Raw genomic sequence first — 25,369 nt, 5'->3', positions numbered from 1 at the left:
CCCCAGGGAGGTAAGCCTGCTCCCACAATGGCCAGTTTTTATCGTGTCTAATCAAATACACCTTTCCTTGTTACAGCAGCTGCTCTAATGGACCTCAAGAGAGCTCAAGTTGTTCTTAGGCCACAGGATGGATAACAATGATCAGAACTTCTCCCTGAGAACTTTAATTTTCAAGATAAAGTGTACATACAGGTATATAATTGGAGAGGAATCAACACGCATGTGCATGTGAATTATTTCTGCAAGCAGCCTACAGCAAATTACATGAACCATACATTGGTCACCTTTAAAAATAAGATTGTTTCTTAGCTTTGTCAGTCTTTTTGCATCACCGCTTATGCATTGAGAACTTGGCCCAAGTGAAAAACAGAGTGGCTAACTATGAGACAGATGATTATAGGCAAACTCATGGGTATCTGTTGTTTTTATTCTACTTCAAGGCCAACTGAGTTCTCTGTAAAAATCAACAGTGTGCACAAAGCAATGAATATACCTAACACACCTTCAAACAGATGAAGCAATCACAATAGCTGGGGTTTAGGCTCAACAGGAAATTATTGTATGACGCATCTTTCTTCTAGAAACAGTTTTCACAAAAAATCTGTAGCCAAATTCATGGTCAGCAGTGCTGGTCATCATTAGGTCTGCCAGCCATGAGCTCTTTGGGATGGTCTTTTCTGCCCATCCCTCACCTCTCAGGTGGCCTGCAATGGGACACGGGTGTTTGCAAGTTGACACAAGAAACGATCTCCTATCAAATTTCAGCCTTCATGCAGTGTGAATATGCCGGTTCTCTGAGATTTAGTATGTTTTCTATGCAAATTGTAGTATTAACTTTGTTTCCACCCTGAGGATGCTAATGAGACATTATTAGAAGGGCTGTGCCTCACCCAGGAGCGCCCCACAGAGGAACTATGGGCACACTGCATCATTCCTCAGGGCAGTGCTTCCAAGAACCCCTTTGATGTGATTTACATCCACTGAGGCATGCAGCAAAAGCGTGGAGGATCAGACCTGCTGCAATGTTTGTGGAAGCAGGTACAAGGATAGAAATTTGTTTGTTTCCTGCTCCTGCACTCAGCTTTCAAAAACGAGTGCTGGACTCTTATGCCACTTACCAGCATCTACAGTGATGTGATTGATGCACTTCAGGATCAAACTGGGCATCCTGTTTGCTAGATTGAGATATTTCAGGTAGGGTCTCATGTTTGAAAATTCACCAGATGTTAAAAGTTCAAAGTGGTTTCAGACGATCTCTAGCTCAAGAGAAAATCTTGGAGTGAGCACACTAAATTTTGTTTTCTCTCTGTGTCACCACCATTGAAACCTTCTTGTCTATGTTTCCTGAGATAGAAAATGGCAAAAATACCTTGAGCTTTTGCTGTATCAAATTCATAACATCATGACCCTGAATGGTCTGAAGTCATTTTCTTGTTACTATACCACATTTCATTTAAATATTATCCTTTGCTTCCTTAAGTATCAACCTTCACACAAGCATAAAAATTTTTTAACCCTAGTGTTGGTAGATCGTTTTTTTCTTTACAGTGAGATCAGAGATACAGCTGCTACATCAGACTAAGAATTAACAACTAAGGCATCCAATGCTCAAAGGAAACAGTCCTTATTAAAACCCTAGTGTCTGTGTCTTCACTCTCTAGTCCCCAAATATTTGCTCTTGATAATCCTTTCATTGCCATAACAGGCACTGGAACAGCCTATCCAGGGCAGTGGTCACAGCACCAAACCTAATGAAGTTCAAGAAGCATTTAAACAATGCTCTTAGACGTAACTTCAGAATTTGTATTTCCACCTCTATTCTAAAAGACATGACTGAAGGCAAAAATACTGAGATTGATTGTTTCCTTCTGCCTCACCTGGCAACTCACCTACACCACAGTAAGGCTCCCACTTAATGGTTATACCTCTCTCCTACAACAAAGTAATACTTCTTTACGTGTACATTGTTTAATCACAAAAATACATCCTTGTTGTCTCTCAGTGACAATAACTTCAGGTACCACTTTGCACTTAGAGTCTCCCATGAGGGACATGATTTACAGTACCTCTGCAATGAGTGCTGGGGACTGTGCCAAGACAAGATGCTGGAGGACAACAAGGGCAAGTGAGTGTAGGAAACTTTTGTCTCAAATTGTTCTCAGTTTGAATAGCCTGGAGAGAAGGGTAGGGGCATCTGGGAGGATATGTGTGTGTGTTCTTGGGGAGCTCACTGATACTCAGTTTGAACATGGGCGCCATAGCTATCCTCCAGTTAGGTTTGGGCTGTCAATCCTTAGGCTGCAGGAATCTTAAGACTTTAAATTAATAACTTTTTTCTCAGTAAGCTTCTCATTCAATTGTCAGATGCAATTTCCAGTTAAAATAAACTCAGTTTTGTGGTAACTGAAAGATAATCAAGGCACCTTGCTGTCCCACATCAACCTCCTCCCTTCCTCTACATCAAAATAGTCTGGACAGCTTGGGCCTGGTGCCGCACTAAGATTTTTCACTGTCACACACTTCTTGGAGAAAGGTCACATCACCCCTATGAGTCCCTCTCACTTAAATAAGCTTGTGCAGCACTGCTGTAAATGCAGCTAGAGGGAGCTGACATACGAATTTGGAATGCAAATGTTCTGCATGGCCTCCTAGCAAGCTCTTAAGCACAGATATGACAATCGCATTGTGCAGTGCAATGTTGCGGAGGGGTTTAGTAGACATTGATTTGCATGGCAGGACTGTTCTCGCAAACACGAGTTTTAACATCTCCTTTTAACACATTTAGCAGAAGGTCTCTCACTTCAAAAGAAACTGATGCTGAACATACCAAAAACATCAGTGATGACTCTCAAGCTGTAGAATAATAGTAATAAAAATGTTAACTACACTTATTTGCAAGGTGAACAATGTGACCATGTAACAATCATTAAAAGGTCACCTTGTGAGGTGGCCAAGAATGAGGAATTCTGACCTTTAAAACTGAACCTAGCCCTCTGGATGCATTTGGTTTTGCTGCTTCTGAACACCAAGTAAACTCCTAGTAAGTGGGTACTGGCTAAGGAAACAAAGAGATCCCGGGAATTAGCATGATGTCTTTCTCCCAAAGAACCTCCTGTTATCAAGAGAAGTGAGTGGTCTAGAAGAAAAATTGTTGATGTCTCTCTTCCCTGAAGGTACCTCAAACAGTAAATGAACACACAAGATTCCATGTTTATTTTCCTTTAAATGTATTTTTGAAAATATTGAGTGATCCAAAATATGTGTTTTTCAATTTTGTGTGCCACAGCCCGGCCACGAGTGATGTATTTTATCCATATTCATAACAGTGTACAAACTTTCTATTCATAGCTCTCTCCACAGGATAAATTTTGGTGGGCATGCTGGAATTTCCTTGTGCGGCATATGGTAATCCTTTACCTGAAGGCTCGCTCCAAATAAATGTTTACATTCCTCTGACAGCTCACTTGAAATGTAAAGGAACAAGGTATGTGAGTCTTCCATTAAATAACTGACTGCATTTTCATGTTCGGGGAGGAAGGCACATAGCGTTCTTATGCTGGACTGGTTGCAGGAATGTCCAACCTTGTTTCCTCTCATAAATATCTCATAATAGAAAAGACCTTAAAAATATGCCAATTCAAACTGCGGACTGACCCTTCCAGCTCCAGGCACTGTAGCTAGGAGGGACTGAAATAAACACAAGTAAGCAGTGCCTGTAGCGGGCAGTCATCTATGGAAACCACAGCCTCCTCTTTGGTCCTGGGGATGATCATTTCATTTGGAGGCTATTACAGGGAGGGCTGGCTGAAAGAGAGGGTAGTGGGTGGCAAGGGTCACACATCAAAGATGCCAAGGAACGTGGAAGGAATCTGGAGAAAAACTTCCTAGTCTGGGATTTGGTTTTATTTTATTTCACCCAGTTCAAGTAAATAACTTTTTTTTTTTTACTTAGGCTGATGAAAGAATATCACAGCAATGAGGGATAAGCACTCTGAAGTAGTAAATAAGGTAAATGCCCATACACTGTGTATATATCTAATTACTGCAGTAAACGTACTGCCATGTGTTTATTGGCATTCCTGGTCTACTCATGCTCCTGTGATTCCAGCTAGTCACATGGGGCTTTTTTAACCTTTCAATCATTATTTATATCATCAGGGCTATTCATCTGGCCAGTTGCCTTTCATCCACCACCAGGCTGAGGCTGGCCAGTTACCAAAATATCCCCAAGAGAAAGGGCAACACAGGAAATCAGGAGTTTGTTATTCTGCAGGAATCTAAACCCACAGTTTTCTCTGGTCATTCCTGCCCACCTTCCCCGGCAATTTAGCTCTAATAAGATATCCTCTAGCTGCCTTTGATATCTTTTACTAAGGGGACATGCTTAGCCCCAGGAGGGAGTTAAAACACAGTGTCTCTTTCTCTTCCCTTACTCACATTCCAACACAGTGAAATATCTGATGTTTCCAGTTACGAGTCTTGTGTTTCCCATAAGTGCTCATCAAGAGGTCCATATTTTTTGATTGCTATCAAGGCTACTTGCATCCCTCTCTAAATAGACACAATGAGCTTGGACTAACTGAACAGAAGTAAAATTACTACTGAAGACTCGCAATACCTCTCAAAAGCTGAGAAAAGCCTGAGTGACGGCTTGCCTAAGACACTAGGCACCAGATTTGCAGCCAACATCCTTGTCTTGAATGAAGAAAAGTTTCGTGGAGGTTATATGATTTACACTGGCATAAAACAAGAGGAAGTAAATGGACCCAAGTAACTACCGTAAATTATAATAGCCACAATAATAGTTTGTAATAAAAAGCTGGCTCTCCTCTGAGGAACAAAATTGCCTTTGTAACCTTTAATTAAGCTGGGTCCTGAACTCTTTGTGGGCTAATTTTCTGCATAGTCCCCAATTTACAATGTGAAAACTGAGACACATATATGTGAAGTAACTTGTTCGAATGTCACAGAGGAAGCCAAAGATAAAATCAGTAATGGAAACAAAACAGACCATAATATGCATGCACACATTTCCCACTAGAATCTGAAAGCCCATTTATTCAAGCCTAAATCTGACCTTTACTTAACGAACTTTAATCATATGCATTCAATACAAAACTACCCTATGTCTACCAGTAATTTAAAAATTCAACCCAGTATTGGGAAGATGGATTTATTTATTAGGCAACTAATACAGCTGTATTGCATGTCTCGGCACGCCTCTTTGTTGAATTATGTTTATATACATCCTTTACTAATAGTTTTAGAGAAATGTAGCAAGGACGGAACACTCTGAGGAGGAGATAGAGTTCTTAAATTAAGTCACAGCTATTGACAATCTGTTATCATTGCGAACATACTTCTAGAGATTTTTTTTTAGAGCAAATGAACAATAATACCACATCCATCTTAAAATAATAAAATCCATCAAGGACAATAGTTTTGCTCATACCTGTGCTTAAACATTAATTTCATGGATTACCAGAAAATATGACTGGCAATCTCTGGGAACCATCAATACACAAAGCTGTATACACCAAATATAAATCAGCACCAAAATAGTTTGCAATTTGTGCTACAAAAGCCACTCTACTGTCAACATGCCCAAGAAAAGTTCCTGAAGATATGAAGACTTTTCAGCTTACTTTTCAAGGTGACATCCTTCAGGTTAATTTAAATGATAAAACAGATGATGATGGCTGGAAATAACCTATTCCCTCATTCCAGCACTTATAACACTGTTAGCAAAAGCAGTCTGGGAAATAAGGTGTCACATAGTAAGAATGCTACGTCCTAATCTTTTTTGGGACCCAAACTATACAAGGTGCGTAAACTAACATGACAATAAGATTTACATCTTCAAGCTTAGGTAATAGCCAATTGAAAAGTCAGAGATGCTAATATCTTGTACATACAGATGCAGACAAGCACCTCAGAGATCAGTATCTGTGGTTGTAAATATAGTCAGAGTGCACTGCATATTTGTAAACTTGCATATAATTTTTATCAAAGAAGTAGCTAGCTCTCCAGCAATCTTTCTCAACTATTGATGAAAACAAGATCAATCTGTGCTCATACTCTTCCATAGCAGTTCTTTCATCCCTGTCCAGCTTTGACATCAAAGACCCCCAGACTACCCTTGCAGCATGGTTAGCAAGTTGAGACTTTTAACTTTGTAATTTACTAATGAAGGAGACGCAGATATTGCCATCTTTACATTTCAAACAAGATTTTCTATGGGATTTTCTAGTATTTGAAGAAGTTTCACTGTATTTAGCTGGTGAACTGCAAAATCCGACCACAACCTTACAACAAACGGATTCAGAAAATTATTGTGAAGGGGAATGCCCATGCTTCAAACTGGGTTGTTGTGTTTAACTGCATCTTCATTTCATATCCTCAGTCAAGATATTGAGAGGCATCTCCTAAATCACCAGGGTATTTCCAGGCATATTCCTGGAAAAAGGAAGGTTGCAGCATACTTCTTACCACACCATCAGTCTCATGCTCTTAGTTCACTGAATTGGGTTTAAGAGCCTTGTAATTCTACAAATTACTCTGATCTCATATATCTAAGACCTGCCTGCAATGTCACTAAGTCTCATTGGAGAGACTTCTTTGGGCCCCTTCTTTACAGTGGAAACCAGGTGAATGGGCTGCCATTCATGGTGCTCAGGAGAAAATCCACAACAGGGTCTGCAGTTAGTGAATTTTCACAACACAATCACAGGAACAACTGGTTGCACACTCTCCGTCCTCAGCAGAGGTCATCCCTCCAGACATGCAAAAGAAGCTTAATTAAAGGAGGAAAAAGTAAGTTTTATGAATAACATGTTGTTTGAATAACATATGTAAACATACGTAAGTTATTACTCAGTTGTCATATTCTAAAGACAACAAAACATTGTTGAAATGTGCTGTGTTCCTCCAAAATAGCAGTGGCAGCTCTTTGCTCCCAATTATTTCGTTTGAGCTAGAGAGCTACTTAAGTATATTAAAAAAAAAAAAAAGAAAATGTTCTTTTCATTCTTCTTTACCAGAGTGGAATTTTACTCCAGACATTTTAAAGTAATTGCAAATTTAAAACAAGAACACAAAACAATATGAGAGATGTATAAGACCTCAAATTCCTCGAGGCTTGTTAATTTCCAAGTTAAGAAACCAAAGCATGTGATGATTACCAGAAAGATGGCAATATGTTTTTGTACTGGTTACATCACTACAGTTTCCCATTGTCTGAAGAACAATTTCTGACAAGACATCATTTTGACTGAGCTTTGGGAAGTAACAGAGTTTTACTATTAAACTCAGTCCTGTTTATCACCGTCAACCCCCTGGCAGACTGTGAGCCACTTCCACTGGGATCAATAGCTTTCTGTGAAGCCAGCAAACTTTCTCGCTTTCACAGGTATCTTACGCAAACTCGTGATACAAACATGGAGATTTGTTTCATACTGAAAAAATCCAACCTCTCCAATTCCAAATGTAATTAATTGTTGAAATAAAGTAAATAACCTAGAAACTTCCTTCGCTTGTTAAATTTCATCCGTTATTACAAACATTTCAGACAAATTTTGCTTGCATTCAAATCATTTTGAAGTTAATGGGAAGAGTACAAGACAAATTTGTTGGAATAAAGTTCCCTGTGAACCTCTGTGTTCGTACTGGGAAATGACAAAGAGCCCACAGGGGACTTAGTGCCTGGATGTCAGATTATTCATTGTGCACTGGCTGACAGCTGGGCAGTACTGTGATTTTTGTACTGTTGTTGTTCATTATTATCTATATCATTCCAACGTCACTTGTACTTTGTTGTTAGCTCCCCAGTAAACAACCAGATGCTATTAGCAAGTATAGAATAAACAGAATGAGCCAATTGTATTTTTAATGCACTTTGAAGTTTTAAAAGCTGTATAAGAGCCACAAGCATAATTTACAATATATCCATCTATAAACAAAAATAAAAATTATTTATGAATTAGATCTTGAGTAGTAATTTGAACCCTGAAATAAAGACAAGTGGCCACATCCACAGAAGCAAAGCCGTACGTTCTGGCGGATAAAATTTGTGAGATTTTGGCCAATGGGATCTTGAAACACACAAAGCATCAGATAATACATGTTATATTCTCTTAAAAAAATCACATCTGTATCAGAAATTAATGCACTGCAGAATTAACAAAAGAATAATTTCAAATCTATGGAAAGCTTGTAAGAATATTTGACTATTGCTGTTGTAGGTTTTATTTTACAGAAGGCGCATAAGGAACTTTCAAGCAAACCATGTGTTCAGATACTAAGAGAAACCTTGCAACTGAATCTGCTTAAGCACTTGGTTCCCAGATAGATCACAGCTCCATTATTTGTCTGCCGAGTGCTGGTGAATGTCGAAGGTGAGAATGCTGAGTTCAGAAAACACCATCTGTTGGCCTCTTCTTTCAGTATGTGTTTCAGAAGCATTGTGCCAACTCCATGCACCAGATCTGATGTTGTCCTAGTATCTTGGAGCATCACAGTATTTCCTCCTGGATGCCGCAGCTCTTGTGCTAACTGAAATGCAAATGAAGACGAAACATGCTAAAGAAAACAACAGAAATGGAAATAAATCAATATTACCATCTGCTTCAAATGAGTTTTCATCCTGTTTAGTCCTGTCCTTTTTGCAGACCCTCCTCAAGCCAGATGGACACTGGCAGCAAGAAACTTTCACTCTGCCAGGCAGACTCCTTGCAGACCCTCAAGGCAGCAGAAGTCTTGTCAGTTATTCTTAAATTTACTCATCTTCAAGCTGAAGGACAGAGGTCAGGAATAATTAAAACAGCAAGTCTCCTCTGTGTTGTAGAAGACTGCTGGCTGTAGTACTGATTTCTGGCACCAGCAAAACGAAGAAAGAATAATTCATCTTTTTTTTTATATATATTATTTTTTACCTCACAAGGATGCAGCAGCTCTTCTCAGAAGACCATGGATCATCTGAAGCTTCATCCCCACGGATTCCAGCAGACCACATCCATGAAGGCTGCTGGGAGACAACCCCCTGGGATTCAGCCTCTTCTCTAGTTCTGGGATCTGAATTGCCCCTTTCAGACACTTTTGGGAGAAGAGTTAAATATCACCCTACAATGCTGCTTTTCAAAGGCGGTCATACCATTACTCATTTTAAAGTAAATAACTCCTGCGCTGCATAGGAGAGTTAGCTAGGTGTTTCTTGGACTATCTATAAATTGGTGGTTTTGTCTGTGTTCTCCGTAGGCTTTTTTTGTTTGTTTCCTATGGATAAGGGTCAGTAAAATACAAAGAAAACAAATTTACTGGTATACATATTGATGGCAAAATCAGTTTCCAACACTTAAATCACATAGAGGTCTTATCAAGTGCTTTTACTTCAGCAGTATTTGACATGGTGAACCTTCATTTGAAGACAACAAAGATGTGCTGAGATATAATTTGAAGAAAATTCTGTTCCACTGGTCTTATTTATTCAGATCTATTGTTTTTTTTCTCTTCTCTCAGATTTCTATATTTTTTCCTCTGTTCTTTTCTTCTTTGTGCAGGTAGACCAGGAAAAACCAATAGGAGTCTCAATTCATGTCAAGCAAGAGAGAATAAGGGCAGATTTAAACATCCAAACACACTGAGTTACTATAATAATTTCTTTGTTTGAGATTTAAGAAGTAACTCATGTCAGGTCTGGATCATGAGGAAAATATGGTTCTGACTTAAGATGTGAGAAAAGCATTTTTCCAGGCCCTGTGTTTTTTGTATGGAAGATCCACTGCATGATAGCAAAGCAGCATTTCAGTCTCTCAATCAACCGATTGTCACAGTATTTGTCGTTGTGCTTATTTGTTTTGCTAGAGGAAATGCTTTAGCAGGGAGCGTGCACACAGCCTGGCATAAAATGGAGTGTGCCCACATTCCTGACAATAACAGTTTACTTAGCTGTGTGGAGGAGGCTGTTTTCAGCTGGATGTTCAGAGCACCCAGTTTTTCCTGAAAAAGAGGAAATGTAGTAATACCATGGAGAATCGTGGACTTCAGCTGCTTGATTTCACCACCAGATCTAAATTCCTCCAAAACAAAATACCTCAAAACATCCAGCCGTCAACAAGGTGTGCATTTATGCGCTGCTGTGGCAGACTGTGTATCATTTTTTCATGGTAGTGTTGAGCCAGCTCAGTATTACAAGCCCAGGCATAACAGCCTCAGGTATCTGTTGGTCTCCAGGCTGTTATTATGGCATACGCTTTTTCTCCAAAAACTCTGCTTTACACTATGGAGTTCCTTGCATTAAAATCCTAAGGGATCACTGGGGGTAACTGCAGGGCTACATGGGGCCGAAGACTCAGATGGCTCAGCTGGGAGAGGAGAGAGGGTATGGCTTAGGTTTATACAACCAAAAAGGCAGCAGAGAAAGTGGGGGAGAAGGTGTTCACCCAAATTCTCCACCAGTAGGGCAGAGTTCAGTCTAAGTCAAATAAAAGCAACATTACAGAGCAGGTGGAGCACTTCTGAAATATGCTGCTGATGGATCCATTGTGAGGAATCAGAGCAAACAAACAGGTTCAAAAGAGGATTAGACAAAACAGAGCAAAATAGGTCTGAAAACACACCACTGGGAATGGTGAGGGATGTACCCCCAGCTATCTCCAATCCGACAGCTATTTTTTTGTGTGCAATTGTTAGTTTTAATCTAGAAAAGCTGATCTCCCTGTGTTGCCTTCTTCTACAGAGCAAGTTACAGAAGATCCTATTACTCCTCAGTGACTTTCCAGTGAGCTCAAGTCCCATTCAGGCTGAAGTTAGATTCAACTTCAACCTCCCACTAGATACAGAAAAGTTAATAAGCACATGTCAAATATACAAAAATATATAGATAACAAAGAAACAAAGTCTATGAACATTTTTAGAAACAAAGATGTGCAAAACCCAAAAGAATCAGTGCCAAATTTTCTTCCCACCAAAAGTATTGGGCCATCCACTGACAGAGTGGCAGTGATTCAGCCACAGTGGCTCAGCTACATATTTGTTCCCCTGTGGCAGCTGGACTTCAGAAAACTGCAATACTTCAGCAAAAATGGCCAGCACCTTGTGCCAGATTCTGCTTAGTTTTGACTGCTGGGAAATGTTGCTGTTAGTGTTGCCTCTGTTGGTGAATGAGAATGAAGTAGATCATATTTTTTACATCATTTTCAGGAATGAGATTATAGCCTTTGACTCAGAAATGACTTTCAATATACATTTTGATCTGCTTCTTCTCCTTTATCAAGGGTAACTGCTTCAGCAGTCAGTCATTGTTTTCTCCACTAAACAAAGACCGCAAATTATTTTGGTATAGTGCATTTCAGTTATCTTTGTTCACAGAAACCCCAAATTCTTTGATGAGTGGTAATCTGTGTGTTAACTGTTTGTGAGGATGAAAGATAAATTCTTACTGGAAAGTGTACCATACATAATTATGACTCAGCCTGAAAAGCAATAAAAACTGCCTTGGTGTTTTGATCTGTAAGCTCCACTGTGTAATGTCAACCACTCTTGATAATCCAGGGCAGTAACACAGACTGCCCAATCTCAAGTTTTGTTTTCTCCATTCTTTGTGTAAGAACTGCCAAATTCATTATCAGCTTCTGCTATAAATGTTGCCCTTCTTCTGGATGAACTTTTGGGTCTCTGTGCCTTATCTGAGCTCTAATTAGCATAACTTATCACTGAGAGAGGGACCCAGTTTCTAGCCTCATACTGTGTCTAGCTTCAATGGATGGAAATGTTACATATACAATTGTACATACCATGATACAATATACTCATACATAATAACATGTGCACATACAACATTAATGTACAACAGTGATCTAGGGAAGCAATCTCTCTTTTTTTCGCCCCTTACCAGCCCTGCATGGTTGCAGACTCCCCCTGTTGATGGTTGTTATTATACAGAACAGTTTAATAGAAAATAGTTTTGCCGATGTGGCACCATACTGTCTACCATTCCTACAAGAGATGAAATCTTCATTCTCTCCCTCTACAGAACCAGGTGTTTTGGGCCTTCCTTCCTTCTTAGAAAAGATTTTTCATAGGGAAAGACACTCTTCATATTTACTTCTGCCTTATTCTCATCAAGATGTGCTGTGCAAAGTAGAATGTTGACTTTCTGCTTTCTGCTTTGTTGCAAATCCAAGATTAGCATTGTTTACTTGCTAATGCCGAGATTTATTGATATAATGAATTTCACTAAGCTAGAATTCCAAGAAGTCTGCCTCACTGGCTAAGGGGATGTGGAGGAAGAAACAGCGCATGAAACAACGAAGAAAACCATTCTCTTGACTACTTTAGGTATGAACTGAATTTTCATTGAAGTTAGTCACGATAAGTCATCCAGAAGGGAATCATAAGTGAAATTAGTCATCAGCAGGGGAAAACTGTCTGCACTAAGTGCTCTTAGTATATTCCAGCAATGTACACAGTTAGTCTAAAATAATGGTCACTAGAAACCAAGACAAATATGACTGATGCTTACTTTGTGTAAGTGTAAATGAAACTACACAAAAATAAAAATACCTCAAAGATAAACACATCTGTTTTTTTTTCAGTAGCCAATTCTTGCTCTACACCAACCTTTCCTTTTTCTGTTCCCTTCCCTTTCTTTTACTAAATTTTTAAAAATCTAAAAGGACTATTATCAGCATATTTGTCATCCTGATCAATCATTTTGCCTTTAGGAATTCCTATGGTCATGTAAACAGTTTTCTGTTTCAGACAGCTTGTTCCCGGAATGTAACACTTCTTGAGAACAGGAAGCTCAGTTAACAATTGCCTCCAACACAAGAAAGATGTCAAGCTTTTGGAAAGGGTCCAAAGGAGGACCATGAAGTTGATCAGAGGGCTGGAGCACCTCTCCTGTGAAGACAGGCTTAAGGAGCTGGGCTTGTTCAGCCTGGAGAAGAGAAGGCTGTGGGGAGACCTCATTATGGCCTTCCAGTATTTAAAGGGAGATTATAAACAGGAGGGAAATCAACTTTTTACATGTGTAGATAGATAGTGATAAGACAAGGGGGAAATAGTTTAAACTAAAGGAGGGAAGATTTATATTAGGTGTTGGGGGAAGCTTTTCACAGAGAGGGTGGTGAAGTGCTGGAACAGGCTGCCCAGATAGGTTGTGGATGCCCCATCCCTAGAGGTGTTTAGGGCCAGGCCTCATGGGGCCCTGGGCAATCTGATCTGGTACTTGATCTAGCGGTTGGCAACCCTGCCTGTGGCAGAGGGGTTGGAACCTGATAATCCTTGAGGTCCCTTCCAATCCAAGCCATTCTATGATTCTATGATGTTGAGCTGGTAGTGAAGTTACTCTATTCGAGACAGTGGGACCTCTGGCATTTATGTCTGTGACAGAAATGCTTGTGAGTTCTCAGGCCATTTTGAACTGTGTTAAATGAAAGCACAGTTAATCACACATCATAAGATGAGTGTCAACTTGCTAAACCACATAATTAGATCATATGTCTGAGTCCTAAATTCTTACTAATGCACCTAAAGAAATAGATTGAATTTCATGAGCATTGGAAATCCAAGCACCGCCTGTTGATTTAGTCATTCCAAAGGCAACTGTAAGGTACCTGGATTTAGGGAAAATCAAACCATTTGTGTTCTTGCATGAAGGCAAAGGAACCTACTTTCGAGTACATTCATGTTAATCTTTTGCTCTGTGCAACTGAATACAAGGAAGTAGATCAGATCATGAAAGGTAAACTTTAAATGTTGCCTCACATTTTAAAATAATACAAAAAGAATAGATTTTACAGCAGCACCCTCACAGTGTTTTGGATGACTGTGGAAAGATCTTTCAACCTTTATGTTCAGCGACAAAAGAAACCCATATACAACAGCCATCTTTGAATACTGCAAGGGCATTCGGCATCTTCATCGATTTTACCAGATCTTTCACAGCATATTGAGAGGTGGAACTGCCAGACTGTCCGTGATAGAAAGATTTAATGTGTTTTTGTGCTTTCTACTCTGAAGATTCATGAAAGTAAGGATGAGAAGCTAATCTCACAACTTGGTGGTTTCTAGCTTTGAAGGTACTTGGTGATGTGTTTAGCCATATCAGTCACCCTGTCCAAGTTCCGTGTGTGACTGGCAGCCATAACATACTGTGCTCTACAGTGCTTCAGTACCATGGAGACCCTTGATCTTCCAAAGAACAGAAAGGAACAGAGACAGGGAATTGGGAGAGCAAAGCTCAAAACAGAAGAAGATAGACAAAATCAAGTAAGCTCTCTGCATCTATTTGCACATACTTCATTATTTTCCATTACATCAAAACTACTTACAATATCTGATAGCACTCTCATTTTTACAGAGAAAAGTTGTAGAAACTGCAGTGTGTCACTTTCCAGCCCTCCTTTCCTAATCTCCTTCCCATATGTATGAGAAGTCAGTGGTGCAGAAAAAGATCCTCTGTGCACAAAGCATCAAGTAACTGAGTGTAACAGGAGGGACAGTCAGGTTTTATCACTTCTCCAGACCCAGATCAGCCTGTGTCTCAAACTGTCTGGAGAGAAAAGAAAGCAGTAAACTGCATTTCCTCAGTTATGCTGACTACAGAGACTTCAAGGAAAAAAACTGTGCTGGCTAAAATGGAAGAAACTAAGATGATTTTTACCTTGCCCAGAGAAACAGTGCTTCTACAACAGCCACATCTGCCTGGTCCATATGCTCACACATATACTTTTATCTCCTCTTGCCATGTGGCACTACTTATTTCGCAGTCAAACCCCATCCGCTGGAAAGTCTGTTCAACCAAACACAGTTTCAGTCAATCCAGAATTTAACGCAAATGTTGGTTTGCAATTTGCATTCACTGGATACCTACTGCCATCACCATTACCTTTCTCTGTGTGTGCATATGTACATAGATATTCACTGTGTCTGTACACATATGTACATACACATATCTTCACACACACACATAAATATCAAAATAAGTTACTAGCATTATAGGTGAACTAAAACGCTTAGGGACCTCTCATCTCAGGGACTGCTTGCATCTGGAAAAATCTGCAGAGCAGCATGATATTCTTGCCAGCCTTCCCCCTTAGCTCTCCCTTCATGCCTTTGTTTATTGCTGCTAGTCCCTGTTTCAGTGCATTAACATGCTGGGCTACTGCGCAGATCCATACAGGCTCTGTTTAAAGAAGACACTTGTTGAACTTGCACTAAGTAAGCTATTACTGCCTGAGAAATCTGGCAATTTATTTGGCAGCATTCTCTCACTGCTAGAAAAGCCTGTGTTAAATGAGTAGGAGGATGGTGCCCTGACTTCCTACCTACCAGTGTCTGCCTACCAGCGAACACCCAGGCTGTGCTGGATGCATGCAGGTCAGATGGAGAGAGAAGAGCTAGAATGGAAAACTTTCCCACTTTGAAGTGCTTTTTGTTGTTGTTGTTGGTTTTTTTTTTTGTTTTTTTTTTTTTTTTTGGTGCAGACTGGCTCAAATTATTTCAGCATCAGAGATTCAGAGGTCTATGGACCTTGAATGAAAAATCCTTTCTGGATAAATTTGAACCAAAATGTGTTATGGCTTAACTCTGTTCTGCTAATGCTTAAGTATGCACTAGAGCTGGAACTTAGCTAATTCAAGAAACTGGTGGAGTTAACATGAATTAAGCTAAACACATTAGTATTTGCTGAGTTCTAGGACTTTGATTCAGTAAGCAATCTCCTCCTCAGCTCAAACGTATCATCGGTCATTAGTGTCCTGTCCTAATGTGCTACAAAGATGCTATCTGGAGAGTGAGACAAACACCTAATTTTGTTTCACAGTTGCAATGCATTAAGCATGCATATCCGGCTAGTGATCGTATCTCAGCTGACTCCTGACATGTTCTTACAACAAAAGCATTCAGTATCAGACTATGTGATATTTAGATTGAGTTCACAGTTGACTTGAAGCAGATAACAACAGCCAAATTGCTTTGAAGGTGCCTAAATTCCAAATGTGTTTCCTTAGCTTGTCTGCTTTCAGACCCTGCAAGCACTTCCATTTTCTGTCAGTCAGATTCCTAAATCTTAACGCAATGTATCTCAGTCTAATACCGTTCTGCTTCTCTCATCTGATCTGGGAAGTGGTTTTGGAGCACTTCTACTAATGAAATCTCTCCAATAATAGAAGCACTTCCATCTTTTTACCTCAGATCACATTCAGCTCCATTCTCCTTTTCCTACTGAACCGCACGAAAAGCTCTTATCTGGAATATGAGAGGATCAGGCCCAGTTCCATTCTCTTCTGAAAGGCCTATTTAGAGGTGAATACCAAAAATACCAGGTGATAGAGTACTCTAAGTTCTGAATATCCTATTTGATGATCTGAATAATAAACCGCTGTGAATAGCTGCAAGTTCATTAGGTCAGAGAGAGAGAGTGCACTGTAAAACACTGTTCTTGCCATAGGCTATTTCAGAATATGTAATACTCAAGTAGTTTAATAGTAATCCATGAGGTAAGAAACACTGTTTTCACTTCTTACAGACAAAGGAATGGAATCAAATCTACCATACTTCTTTCTCTGGCCCTATTTCTGCTAGCCCCATACTGCTGCAGAAAGTTCACCATGGCTGCAGTCTGTGTGAATTTAGCTCAGCACATGATAGAAGATAGAAGAGCGCTCAGGATCAATCCTGATCAAAAATCACCAGTTCCCTACAGTTAGTAGACTGGGAAGAGGTGAGATTTCAGATAATCTTACATGTTAGTATGCAGTATATAACATATATATTATATGTATATTATAATATTATAGCAATACCGGCTTTTGTGGATCCAGCTGAGAAGTATTTAGACTTTTCTGCATATTGCAAAAGGAGTGTAGGGTTCTTACCGTTCATGCAACAGAGTTCACTAGGACAATACTGAAAATTCCATCCTGAGCACCTCCTAGAAGCTTACCGCCGTCCAATTCAAAAGAATCTAGGTGCTTTTTAACAACTTAGCCCTGCAATCTTTGGTCACAGTCTCTTCAGGGCAGGGACAAGCTATTTCATCTGTCTACAGAGCAATATCTATTCCCATAGTTTACAACAATAGCGAACACAATGGTATTCAGCAGCTTACTAGCAATATAAATACAAAGCTTACCACTTGGCCTAGAAGTATTTGTTTATCCCATGTTTCCTCTCTGCATAGATGGTTATACTCTGACAGAGAGCAAAAACTTCATCGCTATCTCCCTCCAATGGTAAACTTTGGTATTTTCTTCTGCAGAACAAAAAAAATATTCAGAGATACCGTATCACTCACTGTGTATGGATTTCTGTTTTCCAATCGGATAAGTAGACGGAAAGACTGATAATTTTTGAAAGTCAAATAGTCATTAGAACATGCCATCACTTTGAAAGAACAATTCCCATTTATCATGTAAATATGTTTGTATGTGATAGAGGACTGAGCTGGAGTCATTCAGGCTGAGTGGGAGCTTCGGACGTCTCCAGCCCAGCCTCTTGCTCCCTGCAGGGCCAGCTGTGTGGTCGGACCAGGTTGCTCAGGGCTGTGTGGAAACCTCCAAGGCACTTGCTCCACATCCTTCTGCCCTGGGAGCCCTGATTGGAGACGGTGTTCACATATGGTCTGATGAGCATTAAGCAGAGAGATTGCATAACCTAGTAGCTATGCTCCTGTTAGTATCACAGAACATCAGGCTTTGGAAGACCTTGTCATGTTTTCTTCCATGACAGAATGAGTTGCAGGGTGTCTCCTTCCTCCCCATATCTGAATGAAGACAGCTGGAATTGTGACCCCATGGGCAGCCAGAGGGCAGGGAGAATTGCTTATCCCTGGCTGTGCCCACAAGGAAAATTGTATCCAGGACAGCCAGCTCCCCTAAAAACCATTTCCTGCTAGGGTGTGAAGAGGGGTTATGCCAGAGCAGAAGCTCTCACTCAGGGCATGTATCTTTCATGTACTGAAAATGTGGAAAATACAAATGCAGCTCAGATGAGAACACAGATCACACAAGTCAAGGTCAGGTCTTGCTGTGGTTTCATTATTTCCCAGTAGCAGCTGCAAGAATTTCCATGCTTTTCTGATCCGATTTTCATTCGGAAAGTATGTAAACAGCTATTTTCATTGCTTGTACCAGCTTAGTCAGAAGCTCATGCTGAGGAAGATGGGCATTTTCCAGAATTTTCACAAATAGTAAAGCCATCATAGTTCACTCAAGAGATGCTAAAGAAGAAAGTAGATTTGGCAGCATAGCTGTGAAACAGCCCAGTGCAGCAGTTACTGGTTGTGATGACAAATGTGTGTGGCACTGGGAGACCTGCATGAGGTAGCAAAAGCAAAACTACTGGATTGCTATGCGTCCTTGTTACTGGCCCCACATTTTGCTCTTGTTATTAATTCTCTCTTCTCCTCATGTCTTTCCATGGTTTAGTCAGTAACGTGGTAATCCAGTAAATTATAAACCACCAGGAATAACCCATTTTAAATGGTGAAGAGATTTGGAATATGAAGTTTTTCTAAAAGGATTGAAAGACTACGCTCACATAAAGAATTTGCAATTTACTTCAAGTACTGAAACTGCACATACATGCATGCATGCACATTGTAAGACATGGAATAAAATTTGATAAAAGAAACTTTTCAGAAATACCTCTGAGAATTAAAACTCTCAGTTGCAGTAACTGCCAATGAGACTGAAGCAACAGTCCTGTTGTATCTAACAAAGAGGTATCAGCTATGAGATATTCAAACATCTTCAAATCTCAAAATTTAAATATGGAGAAAGAAAAAGCACCACAAGCAGAGCCAAAGTAAGATATTTTGCTGTCCATGGTGAAATATAATATAATTTTGTTTTTCCTCCTTCTCCTACCCTCAGCAGGCAGCAAGCTCAAGACATCATCAATAAAAATGAAGAATCAAGACACATTGCAGAGGGCATCTGACTGTCTGAGATATGTGAGGAATCAAACTTTGCAGCTTTCTCTCTGAAGAAATCTGAAATCTTCAAAATCCCTGAGACAGCTGCCAGCAAATCAGCTGAAGTGGCTGTGCTGGCCCAGTCTTTACAAAATACTCAATGTAGGAACTACCCTACTGCAATATGCAAGCTTAGAAAATGGTTCTTCTTATTTTGTTACCCTTAAATGTTAATTTTCTCATGGCAATGGGGAAAGTCTATTTTTTTGATTGCTCAGTACCATGATCCTCTATCAGCTGATCCAAGACAATGCCTTCAGAGACACAAAACTACAGTATTCCCAAGTTAGATCAATAAATAACAGATAAGATGGGGCACTGTAGCTGTTACCTGCAGGTAAATTACTCTGGACTGACCACTAAGTAGGTAGATAACTACATGATGTGTTTCTTTCTATATATCTTTCTAAATCTTTGATCTGCTGATGTCATTGTATGTTTCATTTCCTCCTGCATCTTTTTATGTTACGTCAAAGTCTTAGAAAGAGAAATATGCCAAATCTAAAGGATGCCCTATTTAAAATACTTGTGGCATGAAGAACTATCTCCCAGACTTTCACTGTCAACTAATCATATTTAATAGCATTAATATTTCAAAATTATATTATTTCACAAAAACAGATACATAGGCTGAATTCAGGAACAATCCAGTATATGAACATGAAAACAATATAGATTAAAATGATACAATATCAGTTGAGCAGCCAAGATTCATTTAATGTTCAGCCTCAATAAATGATTACTTTACTAGCATTACTTAGTGTTATTATAAACAAAAATGTGAAGCTCCAGTTTTATGTCAGCAATCTAAGTAATTGTGAGGAAGTGCTTATTCAAGGTAGAAACTTTTGTTAGGTTAAATGATATTATATCTTGTAGAAAGAAGTAAATACCTGTCTGTCTAAGAAAGAAAAGGTATAACTGTCTGTAGTCTCAAGAGGCTGGCACTTTCAAGTGAGGATGTACGTAAAAAATTCAAGCTGAGACAAATATTTTCTCTCTCTGGTGTTTTTCCTGCTGTACATTTCCCATGGTCTGAATTGCTTCTTAATTACTTTCTCTAGTAAATCTTCACACTCAACAACCTAAGATGCATGACAGTAAAAAATATGTTGAGAATACATTCTCAAAAAGAACACTCAGTCTCTAACTTTTAAAACGCTATTAGAGAACGTATGCTGGTAATTTTATATGAGACAATCTGGGGTCTTGTACATCATATAATATATTTTAATTACAATAATATAACATATTATAATGATTATTAATAATTCAGAAAGTTTGAGATGTCTTTTAATGACAAACAACACAGATTACATATCTAACAAAAAACCACTAACGATATATTTTCTTGCTGATGTAAATCTTTCTAAATGTATTCACAGATGATCAGCATGCTACATCCCTATCTGTACTCTGACCTGTCTTCTCTCCATCACTGCAGTTAAGTATTGCTTGAATTTTAACTACTCTGACCTAACATCAACTCTGATGTGTCTGAGAAAGCTTCAGTAGAATAGTATTATAACTTTTAAATAAATGCATTATATTTTATTCAGTATATATTTCATAGTTTATATAATCCATGATATGTCAACAGAAATACATTACAAAGTATTTTTCAAAAAAGTAGAGCAGAGGAAGTGATTCTAAATAGAAATGCCACACTAAACAAGCAGTTAAAGGTCTGTTCAAGTCCTGCCATGGGTGGCTCTGAAACATATTATAGCACATAGTGTTCTCTATGGCAGGATCCCGCAGACATACAAGAGAGCAAATATTTATTTCAGAGATTTGGACTCTGAGGTGGAACATAAATATTTTGTATGTTGCCCATAGTGTATTATCACAGATCCAATATTACATTTCTCAGAAATCAATCACCTAGGCTGCACTTTGTACTGAGACCCAGGGTAGGCAAGAATACTTCGTATTTTGATTATAATCTGACTGGAAGTATAGGTGTATCCCACAGCAGCCTGTTAGAGAACTCTGAGTAATTTGGTTGCTGGCCAATCACATCAGTATTGTACTGTTTACGGTCCATTCCTCACATTCATAGCCAGCCTTGGAGTCGGTTCTTTTTGGACAGTCCAAGTGAGCTGGGTGTTCTTGGCCAAGGAGCGGGTGTTTTTCCACAGCTGTGACAGGAAGGGCTCAAGTGGGTACTCATGAATGGGAGGAGAATTGGATGGGTTTCCACCACTGGAAGGAGGTAACTTCTGGTCATCAGTAAGATGCCTCTGGATGAAGATCTATATGCACGTGTATTTCAGGGATGAAGTGACAGAAATCGTAGGAGAGACCATTTGCTACTCCTCTGTCTTGGTATTTGAGATGCCACCTGGAGATCTTAACTGAGAGTTATGAGGGTTCGGTAGTTTTGCATGTCCCCAGAGATATATTCAAAATGGGACAGAACATCAGGTATGATCTCTAAAAAAATCTGAGATACACACGAGTGCACCACATCTAATGCCATACTGACCCCAACTCATTTGCTCTTTTTTCCAGTAACTAGAGGCAAGGCTTCCCTGCTCACAGCATAACACTTTGACCTTCCCTTTGCAGTATCAGATAACTGAAAAACATTAGCTCTGTGACCACAAGGAGCATACATTTCATAAGATGAAACAAAATATCCCACTGGTCTTAAAAAATGTTACTCAATCCACCTTAAGCCCAAGCGTGCAGTGGAGTCTGTAAAAAACATAAAATATGAATGGCATAAGCTGACTACAAAAGGAATTATTTTTGTTCTCAAATTATTCCTGAGGAATAGCTACAAATCACTCTTTGTGTTGCCATACAGTGCAAGTTTTTTGCAAGTCTTCTTCATGCTCCGCTGTATCTCACCAGATCACTATCTCTGGCTTAATCTTATTTGTGAGCCATTAGGTTCTTGGCTGCACTCATGGCATCCATAGCACAAATTTGGGCAAATTTACAAGCTGTTCTAACCTACAGTCTCCCATTCATGATACTAAACTTTTCTGTTAGCTAGAACTGGCCAGGAGCAAGCTGTCCTTCCTCAGCTTAATGTCACAAATGCCAGGAGAAGTAGAATAAGGTAACAAAAGACCATTTTTTATAAAGTTCCTGTGGGGAAGGAGTTCCTGAGAGGGAATATTAGGGAAGATTGAAGGGTGTTGGTGTTCTGCAGGCATGCTGAGAGGCCTTGACTGGAGACCAGACTGTCTCTCCCAATTGCCCTGATGGTGCTGAATGTCCAAACGACTTACCAGACTTGTACCACTGCTTCCCAAGACCTTATCTCTTAGTCTTCTTACATGTGTGTATGAGTATTATTGCTCTGGTTCACCTTTTGGCACCTTGTATCAACTGCACTGTGCTTTCCACTTTATGTTTGATGGTTTTCATCAACTTACAGATTCTTCATCTGAGGAGAAAGAATTCATGTACCTACAACAGGAAATGCCATCCTGAAGCATATGTTCTCCCATATTTATCGGCTTTCCTACATTCAATAGCTTAAAAGCTCATTTACAGCCTTCTTTTTCAGGGCCACAGCTTGGTTTGGATTAAGATAATTCCTTCCATACCACTTATAGTCAGAGTGCATGAAATACATCATGAATCGGAAACAACCCTCCTTCTGGAAATCTGCAACCTCTTTTTTTCCCTTCTTTTCTTTCTCTGGGAGGCAATTCAGAGGACACTACTGTAGAAGTCTTTGCTTTCAACAGCCTAAACCTTTGTGTCTGTAACTTCATTCTTGTCTTTTGCCATATGAATGGTATAGTCATTGGCAGCACTTCCTACGGATATATATATGCACTATTCAAGGCTTATCAGCTGGGTAAAGGGATAGAAGACAAGTGGATTTTTTGTTCTTAAAATGAAGACTTGTTTATTAAAAATCTGATTACTGAAAAGTTACATCTAATATCTAGGTGGAGTAAGAGAATGGAGAGTCAGTAGGAAGATCACTTGAAACTGTCAAGTGAAAATTCAAGAAGCCAAAATCTTGAGATGTTGTTGTTTTTAGTTTTTAATGCCTCAGATTATCCATCTTGAAAGGAATCATGATTTACTTTATGAACACATTTCTGTAACATAGAATAAGATACTATATATGTTTTATGTTGTAATAAGACTGCTCTTTGCAAAACTTCTATGTCTCACAGAAGATGTAGTCATACATTAATTTCAGGGGGATTAAAAAATTGCACTTTCACACACTTTAATTGTTCTGCAACATTTGTGAGTAAAAGAGAAACTCATAAACAATGAGAAGAGGGTAGCTGAAGTTCTAATTTGAAATTGTTTTAAAATAATTTGAAGACTGTGAATTGTCTGGGTAAGCTCGGATGCAGAGAGAACATCTCGACTTAGTCTGCACTCAGGTGCACAAGTCCAAGAAACTTCGAGGAAGCAATGAGAGATTCAAGCTGACAGCTTGTAAGACATGTCAGTTGTCTCTTCTTCATCTGTCAGCCAAAGCTGCAGCCCAGAGTATTAGCAGACAGCACTATCTGTGTGCTGCTGTTCCCCTAACGGTAAGCCTGTCATTTGGTACCGCACTGTGATACGTGGTGAGAAGAAACAGCATCCTGCAGATAATGGAGATTATACGTTTCTCAACACGTCTGTATGTTTGTCTGTCCATAGAGAAACATATAGCGTGGGTGTTGTGAGGTGAGAGAAAAAGACAGACAGAGAGGTAGAGAGAGAGAGCATGTGCTAATGTTTAAAATTCTCCATCAGGCCATCCACTGTACAAAGAGGATATTCTCCCCATCAGTTTGCTTTCGCAGCTTTTTTTTCCCCAAACTGCAGCTTGATGAAAACAGGAAGAAAAATCCCTCTGTTTTTCAAGTATTCTACCAGAATACCAGCCTTTTCCTAGGTCATCAGATCAACCTTGTTGATTGTTCAGCCCAATGTGATCTGCGTAAGTTATTTCAGCAGTTGTGTACCAACAGCAAACATTCGCCTTTTGCCTTCCTGTGTCACTGAGCTGCTCTCTTTACCAAGGAGCTGCTGGCCAGCAGCCACGGACAGCAGACTCACCATCTTGACTTGGTCATATTTATTAACTCAGTCTAGATAAACACAGCTGATCATCAGCAGCCAGGCTACCTTACTCAGCTGTTTTTCCTGATGAACTCTAGCCATAGTGTGCAACTGTGTCACTAGCTTGGAGGGTGACTGCCTCTGTAGAGACCTGGAAAATGGCGTGGTGTCAATAAGTGAGAGGTGCACAAACACAAGGCTCCAAAACAAGCCCTGAGAGCCTCTACAACTCCTAGGAAACAACCTTTTCCAGGTTGATTGAAGAAAGTGTGAATTAACAGTCATGAGATTAATTAATTCAGTGGTTCCAATGGAAAATGACATTTCTTGGTCTGCCTAAAGAGAGGAAAGAATCTGAGTTTAAAGAGGGGAAAATATTACAGCCGAAAGGGCGTAATTATCTTCAGGGAAGGTGATGTATAAAAGTTCAGTAAGACTGGTTCAAAACAAATTTCCTTGTACGTAACTTTTGCCACACTTGTCGGTTCTGCTTTCAGCTCAGAGATGCTAGACTGTCTTGCATGGAAGCTGCAGTTACAGAAAGATGGATGTTTTCCATCTGCCTCCTTCCACCTGTAGTGATGCTTCTCATGAGCAGCCATGCTGAGGTGGGCAGAGATACACTGATCCCACATTTCCAGAGGAAAATATTGAGAATCAGAAAGTCAAAACAATGAGCAGAATGATTGTGTGCACTCATGCAGTCTGGTTGCTGTTTAACTTTCTGTTGCTGTGTTGAACCACTTACTCATGTGTTTCGTGGTTTCCATTTTTGCCTTAAATAATATAGCTGTCTATATTATTTCTGAATTTTTCTAAGCAAGGAGTACTATAGCACTGATGCATGACACAAGTTAGTTTGATTGGTGCTGGTAAGGGAACTTTACCAGCAAAGACCCATTCTGGGAGGAAGGAAAATGCAGTCTTTTCACTACTGACATCTGTAGCATTAAACTTTATTGGTTTTATTGTTTCAAATAGTTCTCAGCTGGGCTCCGTATGGAACACTTTGCCCCTGTTTTCTCACCCTGAATGGGGATCTTGTTCTTGTGATCACACTTCTGATGTCATAAGCTGGTTTTACCCTTGATGTGATGCCCAGTCGTACTTTTTCCATGACTGTCTGCAGCATGGCAACAGGCATGGGGAGACAAGAGAGACTGTGTATCCAGTCACCTACCCACCAGAGCATAGGAATGAGAGCAGAAAGGGAAGATGAACAGGAAGCAGTCCAGATTCCAGTCCAAATTTACTGAATAAATGTACGGAACTGGGTAAAAAACTCCCTCTTACTTTCAGACCTGCTGTCTCAGCTCTGGAGTTAATAACAAGCTGGCTTTGTTTTTGTGATCCAAG

The sequence above is a fragment of the Numida meleagris genome, chromosome 3 (genome assembly GCF_002078875.1).
Source record: "Numida meleagris isolate 19003 breed g44 Domestic line chromosome 3, NumMel1.0, whole genome shotgun sequence".
NCBI lineage: Eukaryota > Metazoa > Chordata > Aves > Galliformes > Numididae > Numida > Numida meleagris.
Note: the sequence above shows the minus strand (reverse complement) of the source record.